General features: G+C 44.3%; 1 long non-coding RNA gene across 3 annotated transcripts; it reads left to right on the top strand.

The window, feature by feature from the left end:
- Positions 1–7: 7 nt before the first annotated feature.
- LOC134094749 (uncharacterized) lies at positions 8–27,169 on the top strand. 3 transcript variants are annotated; one of them, XR_009940487.1, is made up of 4 exons: positions 8–211; positions 10,415–10,551; positions 15,698–15,814; positions 27,117–27,169. It is a non-coding gene; the product is annotated as an uncharacterized LOC134094749 (long non-coding RNA). The 3 variants fall into 3 exon arrangements; XR_009940486.1 differs by lacking the exon at positions 8–211 and adding an exon at positions 8,206–9,244; XR_009940485.1 differs by lacking the exon at positions 8–211 and adding an exon at positions 8,206–9,537.

Genomic DNA, 27,169 nt, shown 5'->3' with positions numbered 1-27,169 from the left:
GAGGTGGCAGAGCTGCAGCTGGTCTGCTGCTCCAGTCCTGTCCCCGAGTAGCCTGCTAAAGGTGCCCGGAGGTCTCTCTCCTGCTCATACAGCAACTCTCGGCACTCTGACGCACACAAGTCAACATTTTTCCTTCTCAGAACGTTTTTGCTGCGCACATCCATGCAAGATTTCTTTTCTTCTTTTTTTTTTAAGTTGCAGAAATTGTCTGGTGAGTTTCGGCCAAATGCTCTCTTGTCACTTGTCAGATTTTGTGTATAAACATATTTAGTGTTCGGGGTTACCTGAAGCAACTTGTTGGAATGGTAAGAAAAGATTTTCATTCGATCGTTTTGTCAGAACAAAGTATAGATATTTTTACCCTTCATGATAACATTAAGCACACAGTGAAAAAATGAAATAGAGAAATACTGTGAAGTGCTGAAAATGTAACGTAATGAATGCAGATTCCCCAAATTGTCTTCTTTAGTGTTTATCATATTGTAGTAGCTTGTGTGCTGGTTTTGCGTACTGCTCAAGTGGATCAATATATATTTTAGGGACTCGTCACAGCATTTCGGTCAGTTTGAATTTCTTGCTCTTTTTCTCCTTTTACTCCTTGTTCTTCCTCTGTCTCTTCTCCATCCCCTCTCCTCTCAACATACAGTAACACAGACACACAAAGCTTGAGATGTTTCATTTTAATTAAATACAGATATGAATTTGGTACATAAAGTGTTTGAAATATGGTTCCATAAATCTGATGCTGAAAAGTATTTAGCACACTACATACTCCATATGAAATAGCAATGCTGGAGAGGAAAATACATTTACAGAAAAAGAGAAAGGAAGATAAATTTAAAAAGCAAAACCCTCCATAAAAAACAACGTACATGCGTTGTGTATATTACGAAATCACTTAAATGACATAAATGCATAATTTGAGATACAATTATTATATATGAGGTCATCACTTCATTTGGTAATTTCCAGTGGTGATTAAATGAAATGCATTTTTGGTTATCCTTATTGTGGAATTCATTCTTTTATGTTTTACATAAATACATAACAGAACAGTTATAAATATTAGTTTACACTTAAAGAGTGTTTCATAAAATGTATTCTTTTCAACTCCTATAAGATATATCAAATGTTTCTATACTCTATATAGTATATTAAATAAAGCTGTTAATTGAAAAGAAGAAGACATTATCAAAGAAAATCAAAATAAATAAATAATATAAAGTAGTGGTTATTCTGCGTTCGTCACCAATTTAAACCAGCCATGGCATAACAAGTGTGTGTGTGTGTGTGTGTGTGTGTGTGTGTGTGTGTGTGTGTGTGTGTGTATGTGTAGGGGGTGGGGGGGATGGGGATTGCTTTGCAATTTAAACCAGCAAATTTTAGAAGATAGCTTAAAATGTTTCTAAACATAGGCAAATTAGAATTATTAGAAAATTTGAATTATTTTGAGCTCGTTATAATTATGTAAACTTTGGTTAAGAAATATAAAATCAGTGCCAATGGTAGGACTGAATGACTGATCTAAAAATATGAAACATGCAGAAATTGTAATAAAGATTTGGGATGCCCTTTGGTCATATCCTGTACATGCCACACAAGTCAATACTGAAATGTATTTCTTTTCCTATTTCAAATTGTGCTAAAATGGAGTCTTACCATTACCACGTCCTTATATTCGTTTCAGGGAGTTCCCCCTAGAGTTCCCTCTCATCCCAGGTTTTGTCAGGAATTCCCTCTTTAGATGTTTCTTCACCTTATGGCACTATATAAAGTTATAAGAAGGGAGATTTTATCTCAAAGTTGCCCTATGCACTTATTAATGTATTCAATAGCACATAACAATTAGAGTAGAGTTGTTTTTTTTAATACCAGTTTTATATTAAAATATATGCTGAAACATTTTGTCTTGACAAAATACATAATACAATATACATACAATGTTTATATCATGTCAAGGGTTAATTTTGATGTGTTCGGTTCAAACTAAACTTCTGATAACATTATGCAGCTGTTTTATTTCTATGGGCTTTTATAGATTTTTCAGATATTACAAAACACTCACAAAACAACAGTATGATCCATTTTAAGATTGGTATCTCAAAATAACTTAGCCAAGCCAATAAAAAGGAAATCCTCATCTGCTGCAGTATCTACAGTAGACTACATTAGCCTTTTGTCCTCCATTTTGTGATGCTGAAGTTATCCAGCTCCCCCATTTCATGAAATGTGCGCAGGCGCAGTTCGGTGGCCAATAAAATCAATACGCGTTGAAAATGTTCAGACCACAATTATAATTATTAGTGTTGCTTATTACAGCTCAGAATTAAATTACAAATGCAAATGATTCATATTTTACTGTGAACAATTTTTGTCTCTGTATGGTGATTATTTCAGTTGGGATACATTACTCAGAGGAGCCGGAGGTAGGAAGTTGAGAAAATGTATAAATCTTCTCTGTTAAATTATAAATATTGAATTATTATGGATTATTTACATAAGTTTTAAAACTCTTGATTTAGTAATATGACCCATTGGCCTTTCCAAAGCAGTCATGCTGTCTCATTGCTTAGTGTATGACCTTACAAATAAATCTCTCTGCATTACTACTTCTACTTTCCACTATCTTTGAATGAAAATGCTGTCAAAATATTTGTCGATATACCCTGTCAAGCATAAATAAACGGTGACCGTTTGATTTGATTTTAAAAACACCTGAGAAATCACAGCCAGTGATGTGCGTCGTCGGCAGGGTGTGAGGAACCTGTGCCCGTTCAGTCCCTAAGCGGGCTGCGCTCGCGGAGCAAGCAAGTGAGAGTGGTCATGCTCGGCTGACTCCTGAGGTCAAGGGTTACGCTGTTCCTAACAAGGAGTGCTGCCCAGGGCCCTTAGGGTACTCCCACGGAGGCCGCCCTCCCCTAATCGGCACTAGTTAATCTGTTAGCAATCTTTACCTTGTCAAAGCAAACAGCCGCTGTGTCTCTCCGCCAGACCTAACTGGCCTCCCAAGTAACACTTTTGACCCCGGGGTCATGGCCTTTGTCCAGGCTCCAATGGGGGAGAGCCCTCATGGGTCTCGGGCGTAATAGAGTAGTTGTTTGGACACGTGCGGGGGTTTAGGAAGACCACCTCAAAGACTCAGTCCCTCTCCTTGAAGTCGTGCGGCAGCTCCCATTTAGAGCCCTTAATAGGGGCCCTTTAAAGCTGTAAGCTGGAAAAAAACAAAAGGAAGTCATACTGTATGTGTCTGCGTTTGTGTTGTGTGTGGTGGTGGTGGCAGTGGGTTTCACCCAAAGAAATGAGCGTTGTGGCCTGGGCCACTAGATAAATGGACTTTTTCTCGCCAGCCTTGCTTGGGAGTGAGTGAGTGAGAACAGACACCTCTGTCCTCTCCTCTCCTCCACTCTGTTCTGTTCTGCTCTGCTCTGTTCTGTTCTGTTCGGCAGGGCCGGGTGGCTGGCTGCCTGGCTGCCTCGCCTGGCGGTTCCTTCCCCCGGCTTTTTCCTCTGCACTTCCTGTTGCTACAAACACTGGCCACTCGGAGATAAACAAACTGCATCCCCAGTTACGTGTCCTGGCTCTCCCCAAATGTCCCCGGCTCTGAGGGCGCCTCTGCTCGGGTAGACAATATGCGGAGCAAGGACGAGGCACGGCAGAAACAAGTAAACACTCTCTGCCCAACACTCACTCTTCAGCATTGTCTCGGCACGTCCTAGCACCGTTCGTTCATTTAGCATAGAAACGAATAGATGAAAATCTATTATTATACTATTAATTTACTATATTATATAGTCTATCTTTGTGTTGTATGCATGTTGAAATTGCTGACTCCATAACACCAGACACGATCAGTGCAGATTTATTGAAATGGAACAGGTTGTTCTCTGGATTGTTCTGGATTGTTCTCAACCTCTACTAGAGGTTGTTCTCTGTACAAACACATTTTGTATCTCCTGTCCAAAGTTTTTGATCATGTCGATTGGTGAGGTGCAGAGGACCACAGAGTATCCTCACTTGATTTCCATTCTGTTCATATTTTTATGTTTCACAGCAGAAGGAGTATTTTTTAATGCACATCTTGCACAAGGTTAGCAATATGTGCTTATTAATAGCAGAATAATTGAAATGCCATTCAAACAATGGTACTTAATAATGGTGCATAATAATGAAGACATTCATTTTGACCTTGAACACGGAAAATATTCAAATCCATTCAGATTAGAATGTACATAAATACAGTTCCTACCCACCGAGCAACATTTTTACTTTTGAAAAAATGTGCTAATGTGAGGATTCTGTGAAAAATAAGCCCTAGTTTTCCCTTATCAAATAACAATAATTGCAGCAAATCAAAAACAAGTATTGAAATAAATTATTGTAACCTCCCCTTCTCTTCAAAACGGCATGAATTAACATGTAGGTACACTTGTACAAAGAACTCGGCAAGAATGTTATTTCAAGCATTTTCGAGAGCTCACCACAGTTCTCACAGCTCCTTGGTCTAGTTCGACTGTCTCGATTCTCTCTCCTCTAATTCTCCTCTCATCAGTGGCTTCTGGCACTCGGGAGTTGATGGCCTTTAGTTTTGAAGTCTGCAGTGTGGTTCGTTACTTTGATATTTTCTGTTTTTCACAGGACATACATGTCTCAATACTTTACTATTTACAACAAAGTGCTGGACACTATGAAATGTGTATTTCTGTATATTTCCTATTGACACATAAAAAATAACTGTATAGACAGGTGTTTTGTGACAAACAAGAGGGCTGGTATATAAAGTACTTTTACACGGTACTATGTGTAATATAATATATGTCAAATGCCACTGTTTGAACAGTACTGCCACATATTACAAAATCAGTGCACATAACACAGAAACTATTATTATTTCCCAATAGTCATATTTACTGTTATAGTGCATCTTAAGCATTTCACAATATCTTCCTATGATAAACAAAAAAAGCAGCAACAAAAAAAAAACATATGAAAGAAATCTGGGTATGGAATGCAGTTTATTTCATAATAGGTTTGCATGTTTCATAGCATAAATACACGGTAATGCAGTTTTGCTTATGCTGTGTGTGCCTGACACATGATGAGGGTAGCCATTTTGTTTTATATCTGGGCTTCCATAAGAATGAACTGACATGGACAGACGGGGACAGGGAACAGGGGCTCTCTATCAACCCCATATCTCTCGGGCGAGGTTTATTTCTTTCTCTTACATCATATTTCTTTTGCTATGTCTATTTAGAGGATTCAAAGTCAGTTTAGAAATCACATGGTTTTTACCAGTTAACAATATGTCTACTCTTCTGCTTTATGCAAAGACTGCCGTTGCAGAAAGATTTTCTTCTCACATAAGAATCTGTGTGCACCTACTGTATAGACCTATTTTCTGACTCACATTTATGAATTATTCTGGACCTTTCTATTGTATTTATGATTGGACCCTTTTTCATCCCAACATCAATGCCCCCTTAATGCCTTATTGATAATTGCTATGTGGTTTGCATGGTTGTGCTTATAAAAAAAGAATACATTTGGCTTGTTGGAGTCATTTAAACATTGAGCTGGGCTGTCATAGCAAGCGAAAGAGCATGTATTAATGTGAGCCAGTCCTCGAGAGCGAGAGGGGCATCTTGCTGGCACAGGCTGTTAGGCATTGGCTTTCAACCTGAAACCAAAACTGTGTCCTCAGATGAACCCACTGTAGTGCACCATAACAGGATACACAGCAAGGTTACATACTCAAAATGGATGGAGCGCAAACAGCCAAGATGTTGTAGAACAGAGACAATGAAATGAGCCCACTGTGAAATCTGATACCCTGGAGAAAATTTGAAAAGCACATATAAAGATGCACCAGATGTATGCAATGCAACATATGCATATATATATAGTTAACCTGTTCCCCCTAAAAATAAGATGTAATTGGTTAAAAAATGTGTGGCGAGATGTGACGTTTTTAACAAAGCATTTCATTGGTCAGGTTCTTCCTCATTCCAGAGCTCGTGCGCCCTTTGCATTGTATGGCTCAGACAATTCAGATAGAAAAATCACAGTCATTTGAGTTATTTTACTTGTGGCCATTTTGTTGAGGTTATTGCTTTGCCTGCAATGCCTTAACGGCCGAGAGCGAGTGCGCGTGGAGCCTGGCCTCGGGTCCTTCCCGCCTTCCCGTGCCGGCCAGCACCCACACCAGTCCGGGAGAGAAACAGAACCGCCCGGGCCGAAAGTAGAAGCTGCACGGATTTTAGTGCAAAGGCTTTTTCAGTGCGTGCGCACACTCTCTCTCTCTCTCTCTCACACACACACACACACACACACACACACACACACACACACACACTCCCAAAGCACAGCCTGTGGCAGCCATGTTAGATGAATCTGTGCAGGGACTCAATCGCATCGTATCCCACTACTGCAGGAGAAAGAGAAAGAGAGAGCAAAAGAGAGGAAGAAAGGATAGATAGAGAAATAAGAGATTGAAGCATCAAAAAGCAAAGAAAGTTTTCCCCCACCTCTTTTTCTGTTTTGTCTGCTATGCATGCAGTCCCTCTTTTTTTTCGCTTGTCTGCAAAATCAGTTAAGAGGATGGGAATCAAAATTAATCCAATGGAGGAGGAGACTAAGACTTTACAATTTGCTAGATCCCTTCACTCTTTTTATTTAGCACTCCCGATATTTTTTGCTGAGGACGGAAAGAGAAAGAGAAAGAGAGAGCGAGCGAGAGAGAGAGAGAGAGAGAGAGAGAGAGAGAGAGAGAGCGGGGAAAAAAGTTTGAGCTGCGAGCCCAGCCTCATGGGTTTTCTGGAGCTGAAGCCAAAAGAGGCAGGAAGTTGTTTTACAATAGCGTTACAGTAATCTGCCACAAATGGAAAAAGCCAAATGTTGGTCACAGAGGGAAGGTGGCGGGAGACACAGAGTGTGTGCAAGAGAGAGCGAGAGAAAGAGAGAGAGATGGAGAGAGAGAGAGAGAGGGGGACAGAAAGAGGGAAAGACGAGGAGGAGGAGGAGGAGGAGGAGGAGGAGAGAGATGAATTACTGGTTTGGAGCATGATAGCTGAAGGACGATCTAGTGCTTTGGTTTAATACTCCTGTAGTGTGCCGCGGTGCTGTTCTCAGTCTCAGGGTTTACTGATAGACGTTTTTATTCAAATGTTTCCCTGCCTTTTGCCATTTGTCTCCTCTCCTCCAACATGGCAGACTGCTGGGGGGTGGGATTAGAGTGGGTGGGGCCCGGGAGATGGACGTGCGGGGGGGAAGTGGGAGGCACCGATGTGTGTAGGATTTTCAAAAATGTATAGTGTATGTATTATCATGTATATAATAGTGTTAGGGAGTTGATCAATAGCAGCCACCTTTTTTTTGCAACACGGGGTCACTTTTCTACATGTCCAAACAATTAAAAAAAAATGATTTGTTGACATTTTTTGGACTTGGGCCGAATTGTGCTGTTGTCAGTCACCATATGGGTCCAGCCAGTTGCATGAATTGGCCGTCGAATCCAAATCAAAAGTTTCTGCCTCGGGTGTTTCACTGTGCCAGAATTCCAGCCAAAATAGCTGGGCTACTGGAACTGGCCATATCTGGCTTTGGGTCAGTAATACAGAGTGAGAAAGACAAATAGACAGAGAAAAAGAGAGCAAGAGAAAGAGAGAGAGAAGGAGAGAGAAAGAGGCAAACCACATGTTGCTACGATCGCTCTTCTTTTTTCAGCCCCGATGGTCTCGTCTAGTTTAGCATGGCGCTGAATATGCTTCAGGGGTCTGTAGCTGTGCACATGTCCTCTTTCAGCCTGCCGTACCCAGTGAACGTGAGCAGAGTCCAGACATAGGGTTAATACTTCCAACTGCTCTCAGCACCCATGCATATTTGAAAACTGCATCAGCCGCATGCTTCACTGGAAGTTTTCTCTCTCTCTCTCTCTCTCTCTTTCTCTTTCTCTCTCTCTCTCACTCTTTCTCTTTTTCTCTGTCTCGGATTATGAAGGTGTAGTGTGCTAGAATGGCGTGAGAGAGACCACAGAGTCTGCGCAGTGGGGGGAAGGAGGAGGGGATTCTGTGTCACTCTTCCCCTCCTCCTCCTCCTCCCTCCCTCCCTCCCTCCCTCCCTCCCGGCCTCACTGCTTTACGCCCTCCCACCCTCTCTCTCTCCTGCTTTTTACTCCCTCCCACTCCCTCTCCCTCCGTCTCTCTCTCTCTCTCTCTCAAGTGCAAAGCCATGTGGGATGTATGATGAGGAAGCGGATCACTCCTATTTCATCATTAGCCCTCCACACTCTCGTTCTCTTTTCTCTCTCTCTCTCTCCCTCTCTCTCTTTCTCTCTCCCTCTGTCTCTCCCCGTCCTGCTTTTTCCTGAGTTGCCGCGCACTCTTTCTCGCTGCTTGGCGCGCGCGCTCTCTCTCCCTCTCTCTCTCTCTCTCTCTCTTTTCTCGGTTTCTTCTACTTCCCCCTGTCTCCCTTGCTCCGTTCCTCTCTCTTCCCCTTCTCTCAGTCCCAGCCGCTTGCAAGGGGGAGACTGGAGCTCTGCAGGAGGAAAAAAAAAAAAAAAAGAGTGAGCGAACGAAAGAGAGGGCGAGCGGGAGAGAGAGAGAAAAAAAATCTGCTGCTATTTCTACAGAGAGGGCCTCCCCTCCGCCCGGCCCTGCCAGAGAGGGAGGGTTTCTTTACTACTAACTGGATTTAACCCTCTGGCTGCAACTCTCTGCATCGCAGCCCGCAGAAACCTGCTAACAAGTTGCTTTTTGTGGGGCATTTTCGTGACATTTCGCGCGCCAAGATCTGACGGTTGGGATGTTTTTTTTCACGGCTCGTTTTCGCCATCGTCTCCGACGCACGTTGTCGGCGGCGGCGCCGCGGCATGTTTTTCGCGTTCTCGTTTGCGTACGCGCGACGATCTTTTTCTGCTTTATTTTTTATTTTTTCCCCCCGCTTCGCATCCATCTTCGTGTTTTGTATTTTCTTCTTTTTTTTGTCGGCGATGTTGTGGGGTTTATTATTTTTTTGGAGGCGATAGCTCTGTGTGGTTTTTCCGTGGCGCTGCATGATGGCATTTGGAGGTTTGGCCACCTGGACTTTGCTGTGCCCCCGTCGGCGGCCTCCCGGCCCGGGCTCCTGAAGGCGAACTCCGGGCGGCTCGGTCCCCTTCCTCCCTTTTGTCTTCTCTCCGCCGAGGACGGGAAGAGTTTCTGTCTCAGAGCACGGCGCGCACATCTGCGAGTTAAAAGACGTGCCTTTTGTGAGTGCCAGCGACACGTTTGGAAGTGTTGTGCTTCCCTCCTCCTTTGCTTTCTGTCTTCCCCTTCGCTCGCTCCCTCCCTCTCTCTTGCTCTCCGTCTCTCTCTCTCTCTCTCTCTCTCTCTCTCTCTCGCTAGCTCTCTCCCTTTCTTTCTCACTTTGCCCTGAGACACCGCTTTGCTGTGCCGAAGCTCTTTCTGGGACAGGTGCCAATTCTGCACAAAAGACAGAAAAAAAGGGAGTAAAGCAAAGGATAGCACACAGAATGAATTAAGAGAGGTTTCACGGACTCATGTGAGCATGTGTGTTTTATGTGAGCCTGTCTGTGTGTGTCTGTCTGTCTATGTGTGTGTGTGTGTGTGTGTGTGTGTGTGTGTGCTTCCTCTGTGTTGCTACCCTGCTACATGTACTGTATCGTGGCCCTGCTAGGGGAGGTAGCTGTGGCTCCCAGTAGTGAAGGCATTTCAGCATCGAGGGGAGACAGTAGTGAGGGAAAGTAATGGGGCTGCTGGGGGAGCTGTGTGTGTGTGTGTGTGGGGGGGGGAGTAGTGAGTGAGGTGGGGTGGGAGTGTGTGTGTGGGGGGGTCCTCTTTCAGTCTGCTAAATTATTCATAAGCCTAAGCCAGGGCCGAGCTGGGCTGGCTGTGCTATTTGCATGCATCAGGCATGCTGCTCGTCTGTTTGCTAACATTCGTCCATTCAAACATGCTAACTGGCAGACAGGCTCAGCTCACACCTTCCAGACATTCTCATGGCCTCCCATTGTTGCCATCCCAGCCAGCCAGACTGCCCGCCCAGCTCCAGCTCCAGCCCAGACCTCGCCTGGTCGCCCTCCCGCCCGTCAGCATTAGCACGCAGCCCGCCACTCAGACCCAGGGCCTGCTGGAAGCAGTAGGCAGGCAGACGGACAGACAGACAGACAGACAGACAAGGCAGGCAGGGAAGCCATCAGGGGGAGCGTGGGTGCTGGGTGCTGCCGTGACTGGGTAGAAAGGGAGGAAGAGGAGGGGAGGGGGAGGAGGGGGGGACAAATGCGGGATTCTCGGGGCCTGCCGGCGCTGGTCTCGCTCGGCTCCGCGCCGCTGAGTCGAGCCCGAGCCGCGCCGAGCCGAGCCGCCCCGCTCAGCTTTCTGTGGTTGCCGAGCTGACCGCCCTCTCTTTCCCCACGCAGAGCTGCGGAGAGCGGCGGAGGGAAGGGGGAAAAGCGCGGAGCGTGGAGCGTGAAGCACGAGCACGAGCCAGGCCTTCCCCGATTTCACCTTCGAGTGCTGCACTTTGGGAGACTCCCGCCGCAATCATTTCATTTGGGTAAGTTGCGCTGTCCTTCAAGTGTGTGTGTGTGTGTGTGTGTGTGTTTTTTGTTCAGCCTTTGGTTGTAGTTTTTGTCCGAGATTGAGTTGCACTGGCAAATAGTGAAGTTGGGTATTTTTTCCTCAGTATATTGCAAGCGCATGCTGTACGTGTTTGATACTGAAGGTATAAACGTGCGCCATTTTGCGGAGGAAATTGGGTACTATACATGCAAGCTTTAGATCGACGAAGTTATGAAGAAGGTGCATCAAACTCTGTTCTAGAACATTCATTTTTTAACAAATGCATCCTTAGCTCATAATGCAATAACTTCACCGAGCCATTTTATAGACTGAGAAATGAAATTATTGCATATTGGTTTGGTTTGCTGGTAATATTCTGTGTTAATACCATAAGTACATAATATCAATATTTTTCCAACCTTAATACATCATCCTCCTGACCATATTATTTTGTATATGCATGTTGAAGTTTTGCATAGCTTCGTATAAATAGCACTGCATTGCTTTCTAAAATGGATCGGATCTAACGAACGCTAAAACAAAGACGAAAAATCACATGTATTCACTGTCCTCTTGCAGTCTGATGTTGCATTTCTTCCCCACATTTTATGTGTACAGAGACATCTGTGCACTTTACTTTGATGCGGAGATAGCACACACAAGGTTCAAGGCTCAAGGTTCTTGCACAGCTTGCATTCCTCTGCACTCAATGCCTGCCCATTTGAGATATTTGGAGTATGGCTCCGGTTTGGAGCAGTGCTCCTTGATTAAGCTGCAGCAGCATTGCTTTAAGCTTTATTTCAGTGTTCGTCCGTGAAAAGAAAGGTTTAAATCCTTATTTGTGCACATTTCAGGAAAATTTCAATAATGTCGCTAGTAGTGTGGTACGATTGCAAATGTATTTATAAACGTGCTATTAAACCGTGCTTAAACAGTGCTTATTTTTTGGAATTTTCTCAAATTCAGGGGACGGTACATATTTACGCGCGCAATTTTCGACATATTTTCAAGTTGCCATATATAAATGGCCAGAGAATTTGTAACTGTAGCATTGAAATGAGAAGTAAAACGATAAAAATGGAGCATTCAGTGTCTTGAATCTGCAGTGTAATTTCCTTCCTCTATTACTGACTGCTGTCTAAATGATGAGAGCATTAATCATGGTATATCTTCACATTTGGTTGTCACCAACTTTAATACATTATTCGTTCCTGGCAAACTGTCCGATATTTTAATTCCATCGCTCATATTCTGTATAAAACTGTTGATTGAGAGAGGGCCCAGCAAAGAGGCATATTTAACTCAGATGTACCCCATTTTAGTGCAAGTTTGTATCAACAAAGTAGGCCACACACAATGGCCTCTGGTTTCTCCATCCCGAGAGCTCATGCTAAAGACTGCACTGCACAGAGCTGATTTGGCACGGGCTCACTGGCACGGTGAGCTGGCAGACGATTTTTTTTTTTTTTTTTTTTTGCCGTAGATATGTGCCCTTGCAGAGCTTACCTCTCTGGTGAACGCAGCGTTCAGCTGACGGGGCATTTTGAGTGGCCTCAGCCCCGCACCCCTACCCTGTAGGGGCAGTGCTGCTCCCGAGGTGTGCGGTGGCACCCGAGTGCAGGCAGATGGCCTGATCGAAGGGAGGTTCCTGTTGCCGGGGCCCGCACTCCCCAAGCCTATCACACCCTCACCACCCCCCCGCACCGAGAGGCGTGCTCGTAATGCTGCATTTCTGCGCAGGAGAGGTGTGGTGCGGAGACACACCCTCACATATGCGCGGGAACACACAGACACACACAGACACACAGACACACAAATATGCACATATACACACACACACACACACACACACACACACACACACACGTACACACACACAACTAGAGATGAATTGTGCATGCGTACACATACGTAAATATTCTGAAATACGCAATTTACGCGTGCGTGCACACACACACACACACGTACGCGCGAACACACACACACACACACACACACACACACACACACACACACACACACACACACACACACTCTCTCTCTCTTTCTCTCTCTCTCTCTTTCACTCACACACAAATGAATTTGCACACAGACATCCAGACACAGGCAACCACACAAACATCTCAGATATAAGTGTGTTTACAGTCACACAACAGTACACATCAGTAACATTTACCTCACACAAACACAAATGTATAGACTGTCCAACACTTGGCATTAATCATGACATTCTTTATTCCTTTTTGCTTAGGTTATCTCTACGCACATACATTAACACACACACACACATTCACTCATTCACTCACTCACACCCTTACATATGTTGCATACAGTGGCACACAAATATCCAAGTAGTCACATAGTCACGTGCAGACACACACACTCACACACACACACACACACACACACACACACACACACACACACACACACACACACACACACACACACACACACTCTATCGCTCTCTCTCTCTCTCTCTCTCTCTTTAACTGCAGTGTACATTAGACTGGCTTGAGCCGCCATTTTGAGTGTTCTTGTAGCATTGTTATCCACCGCCTTTTCAATCATCTTAGTCTTTATTTTGTAATTGTGTAGCGCTTTTTTCTCAGTATACTGTAGTTATAGTAATCAAACTCCTTATACAGTATTCTTTGGTTTTCCTTGTTTATTTCTGCGATTTTATGTATACATTTGTAAAATGCGTTGAGAGTGTTACTATGCGTGTAGAATTAAACTTAAACATAATTACATTTTCTACTTCATTTTTAGATCACTTCTAGATTAAATTGGATTTTTAAGATTATTCTGACAATTCACCAAGCCGGTCTTTTTTAGATAGTATCTAAAAGAATTAGCATCTGTAGAAGAAAGAAAAATCAAGCACACATATATATGTATTTGTATTTTTAGAAATGTCGGAAGAGAGGTAAATATAATCCAAAACAATTCCATATGAAATATTTTGAATATAGTATTTTGCCTTTTTATCATGGTGTGGGAAATTTGAATTTCAGGTCAAGCATATTGGACATTGGATATTTGTAACATATTTAAATAATTGCTGTAATTTAGTCAGATAATGTATACATTGTTCAGAAGAAAAATAGCCAGATGCATTATTAGAAAAAAAAAAAGAATTTCAGGTTAATGTGTTTTCTTTCGATATTAGCCAGATGTAGAATCTATTCTCCAGCCTTAAGAATCTATTCTCCAGCCTATTTTTCCTGAATTATTAGAGACATCCAGAATCTGTTTTTTTAAAAGATCTTCTCTGCTAGGATTGATTTGTAGTATGTGCAAATAGTCTAGTTTTTTTCCCCTTTGAATCAATTATTTCAGTTATCAAAGCAATATTGCAGTGTTATATTGAAAGGAAATAAATATGCCATTTTCCCAGTGTTTCTGCAGACAGTAGTGTGTGTGTGTGTGTGTGTGTGTGTGTGTGTGTGTGTGTGTGTGTGTGTGTGTGTGTGTGAGTGTGTGTATGTGCTAGTGTTTGTGTGTGTGTGTGTGTGTGTGTGCTTTCGTGCGTGTGAGTGTGTGTGTGTATGTGTGTGTGTGTGTATGGGGCTCAGGCTGTGTTAGATAGACACCATCAGCTTTGCTCTCCCTTAGGTGGAGTTTAAATACTAAAATAATTAGACTTTCATTTGATGCAGATACTTTTGATGGTTTTGTTCCTCACGCACATTCATATACATCAACAGCACATTAACAGTTCGCAATTGTGGATTATATAGCTACAGCTTGTAATTCATTTTCTAGACGATAATTCAAGGAAAATGTTATATTACCAAGAAAGCAATGTTTACTTCAAGGGTGGAATTGTGTCTTGCTTGGCTCTGTATTTATCAGATTTTTCGCTGAATTATTTTTTTACTTCTATCCTTGTATGTGCATATCTGTCTCTACCCCCCACCCTCTCTCTCCCTTTCTCTCTTTCTGTGTGTGTGTGTGTGTGTGTGTGTGTGTGTGTGTGTGTGTGTGATATCTACATTTAACACATTTACTCTGACCTTTCTATTACTCGGATTAGAATAAGAATTTTAGTCATTACAAATGAAATCGAATATATTGCAATCTAGAGGAAATAATTAATCCTGCCAAATGAATCCTGCAAATTTTCAAAGTGCTACGTATTTATGTTGTGCAATGCCTAAACTGAAATAATAGCTAATTCCCCTGTATTGCATATATTTTATTAAATAACAGACAATTTAAATGTATTGTAAAAATGCATGTATTACACTGTTGGCAAAAACATAATAAACAGTGTAATACATTGTTGTGCAAATAAATACAATTTATTTTTTCAAATTCTTTTTAAATTCTTGCTGTTAGATTTTGTTGAGCTGTTGAATAACTGACTTTCCCATTAATCATGAACTTGAACTTGAGCTTGAACTTGAACTTGAACTTGAACTTGAACGTGACTGGCTTCATTTATTCGCGTATAGCTGTGTCTGTGCGTAATGTTGTCATGTCATAGAGTGTGGCTGTAGTTACTTGACTTCCACCGTGCTCGGGATGTTCAGATCATTCCAGGGATGTAGGATGCAATTCATTGTGGCCTTTGCTAAGCACCAAACAGACCGGAGGCCAGAATGTCTGGTGCAGCTTTAGTCATTCGGTCTCCTCAAAGTCACAAAGTGCTGACGAAATGTCACACACAACGTGTGTGTGAAATAAATACAGATGCAGAGAGAGTGAGTCATCCGCATGCAAATGCAAATATTAACAGAAGTTTACAGGAATTCATATAGAATTCATGTAATGTTTTTAGCAAGGTTATTATTTATTCATTCATTCATGCACTCTGTCAGCTGTGAGATGTTTTAACATATATAAAGCATTTATAAATGTTTATATATATATTAGAAGAACATACTGCCAGTAGTGTTATGAATGTGTTATAAGCTGCCATGATCTGCAACCTGGAGTGGTACATGTGACCAGTTATGCATGCGTGCGTGCGTTCGTGTGTGTGTGTGTGTGTGTGTGTGTGTGTGTGTGTGTGTGTGTGTGTCATTACAGACCTACTGTATGTGTGTATGAGTCATTGCATGTTTGTTTTGGCTTGTGTGTATTATGTGTGTAAATGCCCTCTCCCTTATTAGATTCATTTGTCTTTTTCACAGAAAGATGGCAGACCACAGATTTTCCGTTTTTCCATGAGATACCCGGGTGCCGTGATGCAATGTCAGAGCACAAAGAGGGCATGGGGACAAAGATGGCAGTTGCACATTCACAATCAGGTGATTATCTTTGTGTTTGTTGGGAAAATCATTAAATGTCTTCAGTCGAATGCCCCACTGGCAACTGCAGTCTCACCATTGTCCATGCTCCTCGGAGGACAGCTGGGGTTTTGAAGCTGTTCGGGAGTGGACAAGCATTTTTCACCGGGGTAGTGTGGGCAATGACTGACCACTTCATTCCCCCCAAATAAATAAACAAAATCATGAATAAAGTGAGGTTGTGTAACATGCAACCTCAAGAGGAATCTGTAAGACTTACCTGGCATAGCAGAGGAATATTGGTTACAGTTTGTATAGTTATGTTAGTGATTATGATTTAATAGTAATTGTTGCCATATCATTGTTAAGCTTTCATGCCAGAAACATTGCTCTGCAGACCATGATAAATTATTCCTGAAATACACGCACGGTCACTTTCCACATTCCTTCTCTTCTAAGAAAAACAGTGACAATATGATATATTGTCCATGGCTTTGAAATGAGCTGAAGTAAGGTGAAACCACCACCCAGCATAACCAGTTAAGTCCAAACATCTTAAAATGTCAGGGAGTCCCGCTGGTTTCGTCCTCATGGATGCAGGCTGTTTGTGGCTTATCATCGTGTCTGATCAAAAGAGCTGTTTTGTTTGGTCAGAGTAGTGGCAATGGTCCAGTCCAGCAGTTCCCACCCAGCAATCTCCCCCTCTGCCATAAAGTCACAAATTTGACACTCAGTTTTATCTTACACTCTAATGCCTCTTTCTATGTCTCTCTCTCTCTCTCTCTCTCTCTCTCTCTCTCTGTGACACACACATCATACACACACACACACACACACACACACACACGCGCGGGCGCACACACACACACATTTAAGAAATCAGAAATTTTTGGATAGCTAATAATACATTGCAAATATTTGTATTTGTATACACAAATACAAGGAATTGAAAAGACATACGTTATTTAGTAAAAGATAAAGAAATAGAAAGAAATCATCTCCACTTTGCCAAGAAGGAGAGATATTCTTCAGAATTAGATAATCAGGTATGCCTCTATTATTGCAGCAATAATATGTTTGAATACAATACTATATGTAGAGTAAATGCTACATCGTTCTACAAGTGACCGTATATAATAGAGCAGGAGTATTCACTATTGTAATTATTGTACGTTTAGAGATAGCCACAAGAAGTGGCCATCGGGGATGGGTGGGAAGTTAAAGTTTAAGAGAGGAGTGGTGTTTTAAATGCTCACTTCTTCATCCATTCCCATTTTTTATTTCTCTTGCCCTTGTGGCAGGAGACAACTTTCTGGATCTTTGTGTGGCTCCTTAAGTACTATAATGGGTGGGTGTAGAGATCTCTCTTTCTCTCCCCTCATCTAGTCCCCTCTCTTTTTCTCTCTCTCCCTCACTCTCTGTCCCCCTCTCTTTTCCTTTTTTTCTGTCTCTCTCTGTCTCTCTTTCTCTCTCTCTCTCCCCCTCCATCCTCCCCCCTTCCCGGCCCCCGTCCCTCGGCGAAATGAGTGTTTGGCTCAGGCCAGCACTGGAGCAGTGGAGCATATGCAGGGCTCTCCCACACATGGAAGCCATCAGCACCGAGCTGCTGACCACTGAGAATTGTGGGCCCTTTCATTCCGTGCACATTTATCGGGATATCAGCTGGGACGCCATTTATCCATGAAAAGCAGCTCAGCTCAAGCAGAGCCCTGCGCTGGCTAATAATAATGACATAATATTGGATCAGGGGACCTTTCTGCTAGATGATGTAGTTGCCTTAAAAACTCCATAGTTCACCAAGAGCACCCTCCTGTCCTATCCCGAAGATTATAACATGGATGATCTTTAATAGATTGCATTGGGCAAATGCCAAATCTGGAGTTTGAGACCTTTACTGGTACTTTTGTCTCTTTTTCATATAATGGAGAAATTGAAAAAAGATGGCTGTTTTCCTTCTGGAACAGTTTGCCGGAACAGAAAAGATGGCATTGCCCAAGTCATTGGAATCAGGCAGCATGTCATGCCAGCTGTACCAAGGTACATTGAATGTAAGCTCTTAAGCAGAGTGTGGAACTGAACATAGACCACCACATCCGTGGATTAGACACCTGTCTCGCATGACAATACAATCAATTGCTCAGATTTGTAGCTGCAGTAAAAATCCTATTAAGTGATTTGAAGGCCATTATATCAATAGGTGTTTTTAGTAACTATGCCGTCAACAATTTCTTTGATAGCATTTACTGCCATACTGTACTGTAAAAGCAGTAACTCCAGGATTGAAAAGTCTGTTGAGGAGCAAAAGATGACTTTTTGTTTGAATGACTTATTGAACACACCAGGCCAGCACTCCCCAAAGTGGCCTTGAAGTCCTCTCTGAGTCGGATTATTGGTAGGTACTCAAGCCCACAGTGCTCAACAGTCAACAGCTTTGAATTGGAAGAGGCCATTTTGAACGGATCAAAAGGCTGCAAGCTTGGCATTGAGTGCATGGCAGGGTCAAGAAATGGTGTTTGGATCCCACCTGCCACCTCCCACCAGTCTCAGGGTTCTAGTGAGCAGGTTCCGTTTCCAGGAGGGCTCGCTAGGCTTGCTTCAGTGTGCATTAAGGAAGGGCAGATCCTCAGGAAGGGGCGGAAAACAGGCCAGTGTTCCTGGTCCGACGGGTCAGAAGGCCGGGACATGAGGGGATACTGCGTCTTGCTAATGTGACAGGATGTCATTAATGAGCCGTTAGCAGCTGAGCGGAAATGACTCGGGTTTTGGTTTGCCTCATTTTCACATTCATTAGGTCAAGGAGTCATTGGCTTTGACACGTGGCGTGGGTGGATGGTGGGGGTGGGGGTGGGGGAGTTTAAAAAAAGGTGTTGTTAGAGAAGCTTATTTTACAATGCACTATTATGTTTAAATATATTTTATTGGGAAATAAAAATAATTTTGATAATAAAAGTGGTGTCATATTTTTGACAGAGCTGCAAAAATATGAGCACAGTATAGATCGGTAAGTGCTGAATAAAATCAGTAGTTTATTTAGTTTATTTAGTTTATCAATAGTTCGTCTGACTGTTGTGCTGCCAAACTTGTCTCATAGAAGATAACAAAATCCCAAACACCCTTTGGTCCATAGAAACTGCTTCCTAAGTCAGGAGCCGTTCGCTGTGCAAATACACTGGCACCAGGCCAGCGTCTAATACTGTAATGTAAATGTCAAAAACTATATATAAAACCCCCTGCGCTGCAAGGCCAGCCTCTGGTCTGCAATTAGTGTCCTTGTGCAGAATTAACACCCTTCAGAACAAGTGTTAAATGGCGAATGGTAATTGGCGCCCTTGTTGAGTCGAAAATGCAAGTCCTTCACATCTCCTAATGCTGCAATTGTGGACATATCCAATCGGATCGACTAATGATGATTAACTGTCCATACCCCTCCACTTGTTTGGACTCTCTCATCCATACACACACACACACACACACACACACACACACACACACACACACACACACACACACACACACACACACACACACACACACACACTCTCTGCAAACGCTCTCTCTCTCTCTCTTTCTCTCTCTCTCTCTCTCACACACACACACACACATACACATACACAAACATGCACACACTCTACAAATGCACTTTCTCTCTCTCTCTCTCACACACACACACACACACACACACACACACACATACACAAGGACAGTGAGTTTGTCTGGTGTCAGGTGCTGAGCGTGCACTGGCCGGGTTCGGAGCTCGGAGAGGGCGTGGTGCCCTACATGCTCCTCTAACGAGTTTCCTTGTGAGCCAAAGTGAGACGGCAGAGCAAGGTGATCAGTAAACAGGGTGCAGTGGAGCCCTTCAGCTCTCTCTCTCTCTCTCTCTCTCTCTCTCTCTCTCTCTCTCTCTCTCTCTCTCTCTCTCTCTCATTCTTTTGATTCTCTCCAGACGGGCTTGCACCATTGATTCTGATGTTCCCCCTAAGAGTAAATGGGCTGTTGCTGTAAGTAGAGGCATGATGGATGTGTTCATTTTCCTCCTGTCTGATCAAGAGAAGTGATTTAGCTGTGGGTACAGTAGCTGCGTTTGGAAGCGCTAAATGCTATTTACTGTTATGGGAGTATGGGAGTTATATAGATTATGTTGCCAAAAAATAAAATGGCTATCAGACATGGGCTAATGATTAATGCTTTTAGGTGATTAATGTGTCGCCAAAGTTTAGTATTTTTCTACTGCATGTCTTTGCATCATGCATTATTGTTTTGTTTCTCAATATGGTAATATTCATTTTGTTGGAACTTGAACGGTTGTATTTTTGTCAAGTTAGCTAGATGCTGCACCTCTCATAATATCACATGCAAAGGAATGCGGTAGTGTCAGTCAACACAACTGTAAATTGGTGATACGAACAAGGCCATGGGCCAAGAGCCAAGAGTGATCACAGCCAAGTTGACATGGGGATTCAGTAGCATGGCCATGGATGTGATCTTTACATGTCACTTCTGCAAAAACATATTTGTCAAGTATTCAGGTTAGTGAAAAGATAGTTCCTTTGCCATTCTGCTTGTTCAAATGTAGAATAAGTAGACCTTTCTGGCAACAGATGAGTGGATATCTAACTGGCCTATCCATCTTATTCATGAAACCCTACTTTTGTCTGCTTTTATATCTTCCATCCATTTTGTTTACATCATAACTTAGTGCAGTCTCAACAGGCTATCTAGAATTTGCTTCAACTTATATTTCTTTCAAAATGTTGACAATTTTGCACTCAATATGGATATTCTATATAATATAGGACTGACAGAAAAATATAAAAGTCTGCTTTTACATGGCTTAGTAAACGTCAACCACTGTCTACCGCAACATTAAAATCAATAGAATATCTTCAGACAGAAATAGAAAGCTGGATTTCTGAATACTGAGGTGTCGTGGCGATGGCCGATGTTGGCTCTCTAATAGCAAAGATATCTGCATAATCCTATGTATTTATTTGTTTGTTTCTATTTATTGTGTATTTAATGGACTCACAGCGCATAGACACTACAGTCTGCTTTGTGGTTTGCTCCCCGGGTACGATTTCCAGTAACGGTGAGCACTCCTACGGTGTCCTATATTGACAGCCATTGTCAGCAATCTTAAAAAAAACATGTTTTTTTTCATTAAATGTACCCATACTTGGTGTGTAGGCTAACTACCTCAGTATTGTGTAGGTAATGTTCACTCTTCCTGTCATGAACCCACAGAGGGAATCAGATGGGAGGATAGCCAACGTATTCAAGTGGTGGCATATTAGACAAACCAGTATTCCAAAGGCAATATGGCAGTCAAAAAATGTCAATTGTTCAGTGAAATGACTTGGCCAGTGTGAATGTGAAAATGTGTGAATAGTGACTGGACTTCCTTTCGCTGTCAATAGCTCTGCACAGCCTGTCCCACGAGTGTGCATATTCATTTCTGCTGGATTCTGATACTCACTCGGCATCCATTTTGTGTATTTTTGTCAGACCTGTCAGGTAGCTGGATGAGAAGGAGGCAAGTAATAGGAGGGTAATTGGGCTTTAGGGAAAAGGTGGTAGTCTGAGAGTTCAGTAAGTAATAAAAGATGATCAAGCTATAGGATCTGGTCTTTGTTATTGGGAGCCTTAATTGTTGCTGACTGATTTGCATATATATATATATATATATATATAAAACTCGGCTTTGCAGTGCCCTGGACCATTCCCAGATGCTCGTCTCAAAGAGCTGACCTTGGTTGGGAGCCACAAACTGTTCTTTTCCACTGGCGCAAAATGTGCTGGCAGGACCCGGGGGCTGGACAGACCTGAGCACCCCCTCTCACCTCCCCCCTCCAACCCCCCCCCCCCCCCCCCAACCGGCAGCCACCGTGTGCACGCTGCCCCCGGCTCCCCCGGCAGTCTGGCCGGTAACCTAACCTGCTTACAGTGCAGAAGAGCCCCCGAGCCTGGCTGGCCAGCCCCTTCAGCCTCACACAGCCGCAAGCTCCGCGCCAAGCATTCGATTACCCAGGCATATGGCTTATAGATCCCAAAAAAAGAGTAGGGAGCAGGGGGTCTGGAGGGCGCTGCGGCTGCCGCTAGGCCTTAGCAACAGGGGGGCCTGGACACCCAGCAGACCTGCTGCTTTCAGAGAGATTAGCTTGTGAGCTACGTAGCGCTCTGCGACGCCCTTTACGAGTGGCAAAAGTTAAGCCAGAAAACGTGGACATATTTCAAGAACGGTCTAGAGAAGAAGCAGCGGTAGAGTACGCCAGAAGGACTTGTGTATAGTCCTTTTAATTGAGAAATACTAGCCGGTTGCAGTGATGCATTACTTATGACTGTAGTGTTAGTATGATTGTGTCAATTATCTGAATATAAAGTTATTGAGCTGTTATTTAGCAGACACTTTTTCCAAAGTGACACGTTCTTGCAATGGCAAGTTCGAGGATCGATCTTGGGTTGACAGATTTTCAGGTGGTGATGTCATCATTGCTCCACTTCCCCGCTAACTTTATCCATATCAGCTAGGAATAATGGGTACGTGCTACAATGAAAAAAATAACCTTCCTCAAGCCAGGCTCACGCGCCTGAAGGAAACATGCGAGATGCGTTTTTCGTGCGGTGTTACTCTCTGTGCTCGGGACAGACTCGGCTTTCTGTGGTCTGGCCTTCAGCCGTGCTCTTATCCCCAATGCCTCCGCTCTCCAGCAATGGCGCAGAAAAGCGGCGTCCATATTGTGTTTGCGGAATGAATTATGAATGACATTGCATAAGACTGCCCGTTACACAGTTATTTCCATGTCATCCTCCGTGAGACCAAAGCAAGCAAAACATTTTCCAGCGAGCGCGGGGCTCTTTGGAAGTGATATTGTTGAGTCGGGCCTCCCGCGGGCCCACGTTTGCTTATGGCTCTCCAGAGCAGATGGCAGCCCAGCGTGGTCCCAGCGCTCCCTCGCACACTCTCGCAGGGCACCCTGGCAGTGAGAGAGACGCTCGTGCCCTCACATCAAAGCAGACATTTTAAAAAGGGAAATGTGGCTCCGTTTTTTATTGTTAAGTGTCGACTGAAAACAGCAGTCCTGTGTCTGTCGTTGTATACTGTAAGCGCTCATCTGTTCGGCTGCGCCAGGCTCACACTGGCGTGGAGATTTTGCAGTCTTTTCTCGGCGTGGTACAGTGCGTTTGACAGTGCGGGACGGGCGCATGCCGGCACGCGCTTTGCCCCTCACCCCACAGTGGCAGGTGAGCAGCGGGGGCCGCGGCTCTCCCAGCTGCTAATGCGCCACTCAAGGTTGCCGATCCCCTCGCTCCTCCAGATGAGGTTTTCAGTGATAGGAGAGCTATGCGTCCTGCCCTGCTCCTCCTATAAATAGCCCCCAGCAACAGATGCTGTTCTCTCTCTCTCTCTCGCTCTCTCTGGTGTAAGGGCCATTGGATGGCACAGGGTGGGGGGGGGGTATGATTTGACCACTGGGGGTGTGCGGGGGGTAGGGTGGGGGGGTGGCAGGAGAACATGTCAGAACTGATGACTTGTCTCAATCAGCCAGGGCCTTCCAGGTCACCGCAGAGCTGCGTTTGTCTTCCTGAGTTGGCGTGACCACGCGTCCGCCCACCTGCCCCTCGGCCCTGGCCACTTTGGCCACTTCAGGCTCCAAGCGCCCAGCGCTAACCGCCGCTCCGTGCCAAGACTCTGCCCATACGCGCTACTCTGCACAGGGGGCAACACTGCAAGCTCACTGACGAAAAAACACCTCCACAGAGGATGCAGCTGTGATACGGAAGCCGTACATCACACTGAACTGGCACCTGCTTGACATGTATGACTAACCCGTCAGGCCCACAACGGTCTGGGCTCTCCGTTTTTATGCCACGCCGCTGACGAGGGGAAATTGTGGTGGTAGCTGCCAAGCGTCAGCCAGGTGCATGAGTTTGGCTCAGCTCTGGCTATTGTAAATTGAAAATGTGGCCACTCATGGAAAACAATGTCTTTTAGCATTAACTGTCAGTTAAGTGATCCCATGGGGTTTTACTCAGTGTAAGTAATACAGTAGCATTCAATGGGATCTTTTATTAGTTGAAAGGGTGAAAGTTGATTATGGAAGAATCTAGATAAGATTCTGAATGCATTTGGATGGGAAAATGGGCATGTTCTCAGAGCCTGATTGTCTTCCACTTGGCACTGTGGCATCTTGTCAAAGTCAGTCCAACAAAACATATCCTAGGTCCTAGATTCCACCCCCCACCCCCCACACACACACACAAATGTGGAATTATGTGGCTTTAGACTCTGCAATAGGTCAAGCAATCATTTTCTGAAAAGTGGAATATTCGTTAATTCTCTGGTAAAAGAATACATTCTGCTGCTGACAACAGGCTGCTGCCAACAACTATACAACAACTTAACAGGTCATACATTTAATGTGTGCTGTATGTCTGAATATACTGTATGTGTTTGTACAATGTGTGTGTGTGTGTGTGTGTGTGTGTGTGTGTGTGTGTGTGTGTGTGTGTGTGAGCAATATGTTTTCAAAATGTGTTTCATAGCCCAGTGCTTCATATGTACATCATAGCGCACCTCATGAAATAATCCTTCCAGCAGAGATGATAATATCTCCTCCATGTTGAAGAGTGATTTCACATGTGAGTGCTGGACGTCTTTATATGTCCAAATGTGCTGTCTCCTCAACCCCCCCCCCCTCCCTGCCCCCTTTCCTCCAGCCTTCTCTGGCCTCAAATAATCCTTTTATCAGAGACACTTCTGTCCATCTGTGCTCCGAAGAGACTTGCAGCCAGAGTGCTATTGATCTTGACATATTTACTTTAGCTTGAACTGCCGGCAGCCATCAAGCCCGCAAGTGTCAATTAAAGGGCCCGAGATAGGTCATCCTGGGCTGGTTTGGAAGAGCGGTCGATCGCACAGTGGATTAGTAGACGTTCAGCCACACTGCTCAAGGCCACTCACAGACCCAATGGGGTTTCGGTGAATATTTAACGAATATTTAGCAGTAGCAGCAAAAGAGAGTACAGACTGTCAAAGCACCAGTTTGTGGCATTAGAAGGGTGTGCATGGACGTGTTTGTGAGTGTGTTTGTCCATGAAATTATGCATATATATATGTGTGTGTGTGTGTGTGTGTGTGTGTGTGTGTGTGTGTTTGTTTGTTTGTGTGTGTGTCTGAGATGGAAAGCAGCTGGCGGAGGAGTCAGTCGTTTCTGCCCACCTCAGGGGGTATTTTACAGTAGTGTCCACTCTACTGCAGCCAGCACTGGAGTCATTTTTCTTCTCTAAAGATGGTGCTGATTGAATATCATCTACCTTAGTCCAAGCTAGAGTCCCTGTTTAGTCCATTGGATGCAGAGCCAAGTTCGGATATCTGTATTTATGTGGATGGTCCCTTATGATTATTTGGTAGCGTGTGCATTGTGTTTTTTGTATGAATTTGAGTCTTTGTGTGCATGCATGTTTAAAACATTAGCATTAACATTAGTTAAAATCAAGCTATATGTATGGGAATATAAGTATATCACTACTATCTCTACATGTTTGATAGTGTGTGTGTGTATGTGTGTGTGTGTGTGTGTGTGTGTGTGTGTGCTACAGACATGTGGCTGTGAGGCAGTGGAACTTCACCGCTCTATCCTCCACAGCGCACATACTGTAATCCCCCATGAAGGCCCCCTATCAGCCCCAGAGGTCGTTGGGAGGTCACACTGTCTGACTTTGACCAGAATACCCCCTTCGCCTGGCCCAGCCGTCCCCTCACACGTGTAACAGGACCTGCTCACCCCCTCGGGCTCGGGTATAAATAGCCGGCCGGCCATGCCTGCTCCGCTGACCTGTGTGTGTGGGGGGTGGGGGGGTGCAGAAGGAGGCATGCCTCTCTATTTAAGCACGGTCGCCGTGCGTCTGTCTGGATTCCTCCTGTCTGCACGGCCCTCTGGCCTCGGGGGGCCTGCCTGCCTGCCAGCCACCACTGATGACACAGCCAGGGGGCACAAGGAAGGGTGCCACTGTGGCGCGGTGGGGGCCAGTTGCACCTCAGGGGGTGTCTGTGTGTGTGTGTGTGTGTGTGTGTGTGTGTGTGTGTGTGTGTGTGTGTGTGTGTGTGTGTGTTGGGGGGGGGGGGGGCTTGGAGCTAATGGACCTGCTGCTGTTGGCCCAGCTATGTGAAAAGCCCTTTTGCTGTGCCACTCCAGCAACTCATCTGCTGCCTGTAAACTTTCACCCATTCACCCCTGTGAACCAGTTCAGCTGCACTTTAATCTTTTACTGACCAAATGAGCCTTGCCAGCCAAACGTGAACCAAATGACCCATTTTCAGAGGCATTGTAACACTTACTGATGCATTACAGCTTAGACATCCTTCACTCTTTTGCATTTTCATGTCAAATGTTCATGTATGTGTATAGACAGGAAAAAGACTTCCATTAATTCCTTATTCTTAATTTCATGTGTATATTTTCTGCTTTTCTACATTGCTCAAATTTCCGAACAGTGTTTTACTTTCTCTACGATCATTGACCTATTCTGCTCGAATCCGTTGGAGATGAGGCAGTGAGAACTGTGTACAGCTGGCAAAGCCTTGCCCAAGGCTGCATTGTGTGTGCTTGAAGTGGGCCGGACTCCAGGCCACTAGCACGAGGCCTCCATTGGATGCAGGGACACTGCCCTGCACCACGACTGGCTGAGCCGGGCGGCAAGTGATATCAGTTGCAGATGCTGCATTTAGGAAAGAATAAGTGCTCACCCAATCAGGGAGCAGGTGTCCGCTGAGCGCCCGGAAAAGAGGGCTGTCAGATTGCGTAAGCTCCTGTAGGCGAGCCGGTGTTGAGCTTTGCCGTTTATACAGTAACCGGTATCGACAAGAAGTCACATCTCAGCGAAAGCATCCGTGTGAAAAGCGCAGAGAGCCGGTGCTGTTGTGAGAGCTGGTGAAAGACGAGAAACGAAACAGAGAGCAGCGTGATATACAGAGATGAACCCACACAGTCTTCTCTGACTCTCCCACCAGACCATATCAAGTCCTATTTATGGTCAGGCACATAACACTGTAGTCATCATATGACACCGTAGCTTGTCACGGACCTCAGTAATGACTGCCTCTTCATAACAGACAACATGTCAGAATTTCAGGAAACACTGAAGGTAGACAGTCAATCAGGGAGCGGTGGGCATCCTGTTTTGCGTCAAACATCTCAGTAGCAGATGGCGGTGATTCATCTGTTTGGGTGTTGATGTGCATCTGTGATTTACAGCAAGTTCTGCTTTGGCCGAAACTCACCTGTGCATTGTAACTGACCCAACTTTCCTTGTGTGTCCACAGATAGAGTATCCCTGAGCAAAGCAGAGGTGCAGAGGACAGCGTCTGAGGAGGAG

Source organism: Sardina pilchardus, chromosome 10 (genome assembly GCF_963854185.1).
Source record: "Sardina pilchardus chromosome 10, fSarPil1.1, whole genome shotgun sequence".
Classification (NCBI taxonomy): domain Eukaryota; kingdom Metazoa; phylum Chordata; class Actinopteri; order Clupeiformes; family Clupeidae; genus Sardina; species Sardina pilchardus.
The sequence above is the reverse complement of the archived record's forward strand: the minus strand, read 5'-3'. Positions and strand labels throughout refer to the sequence as shown.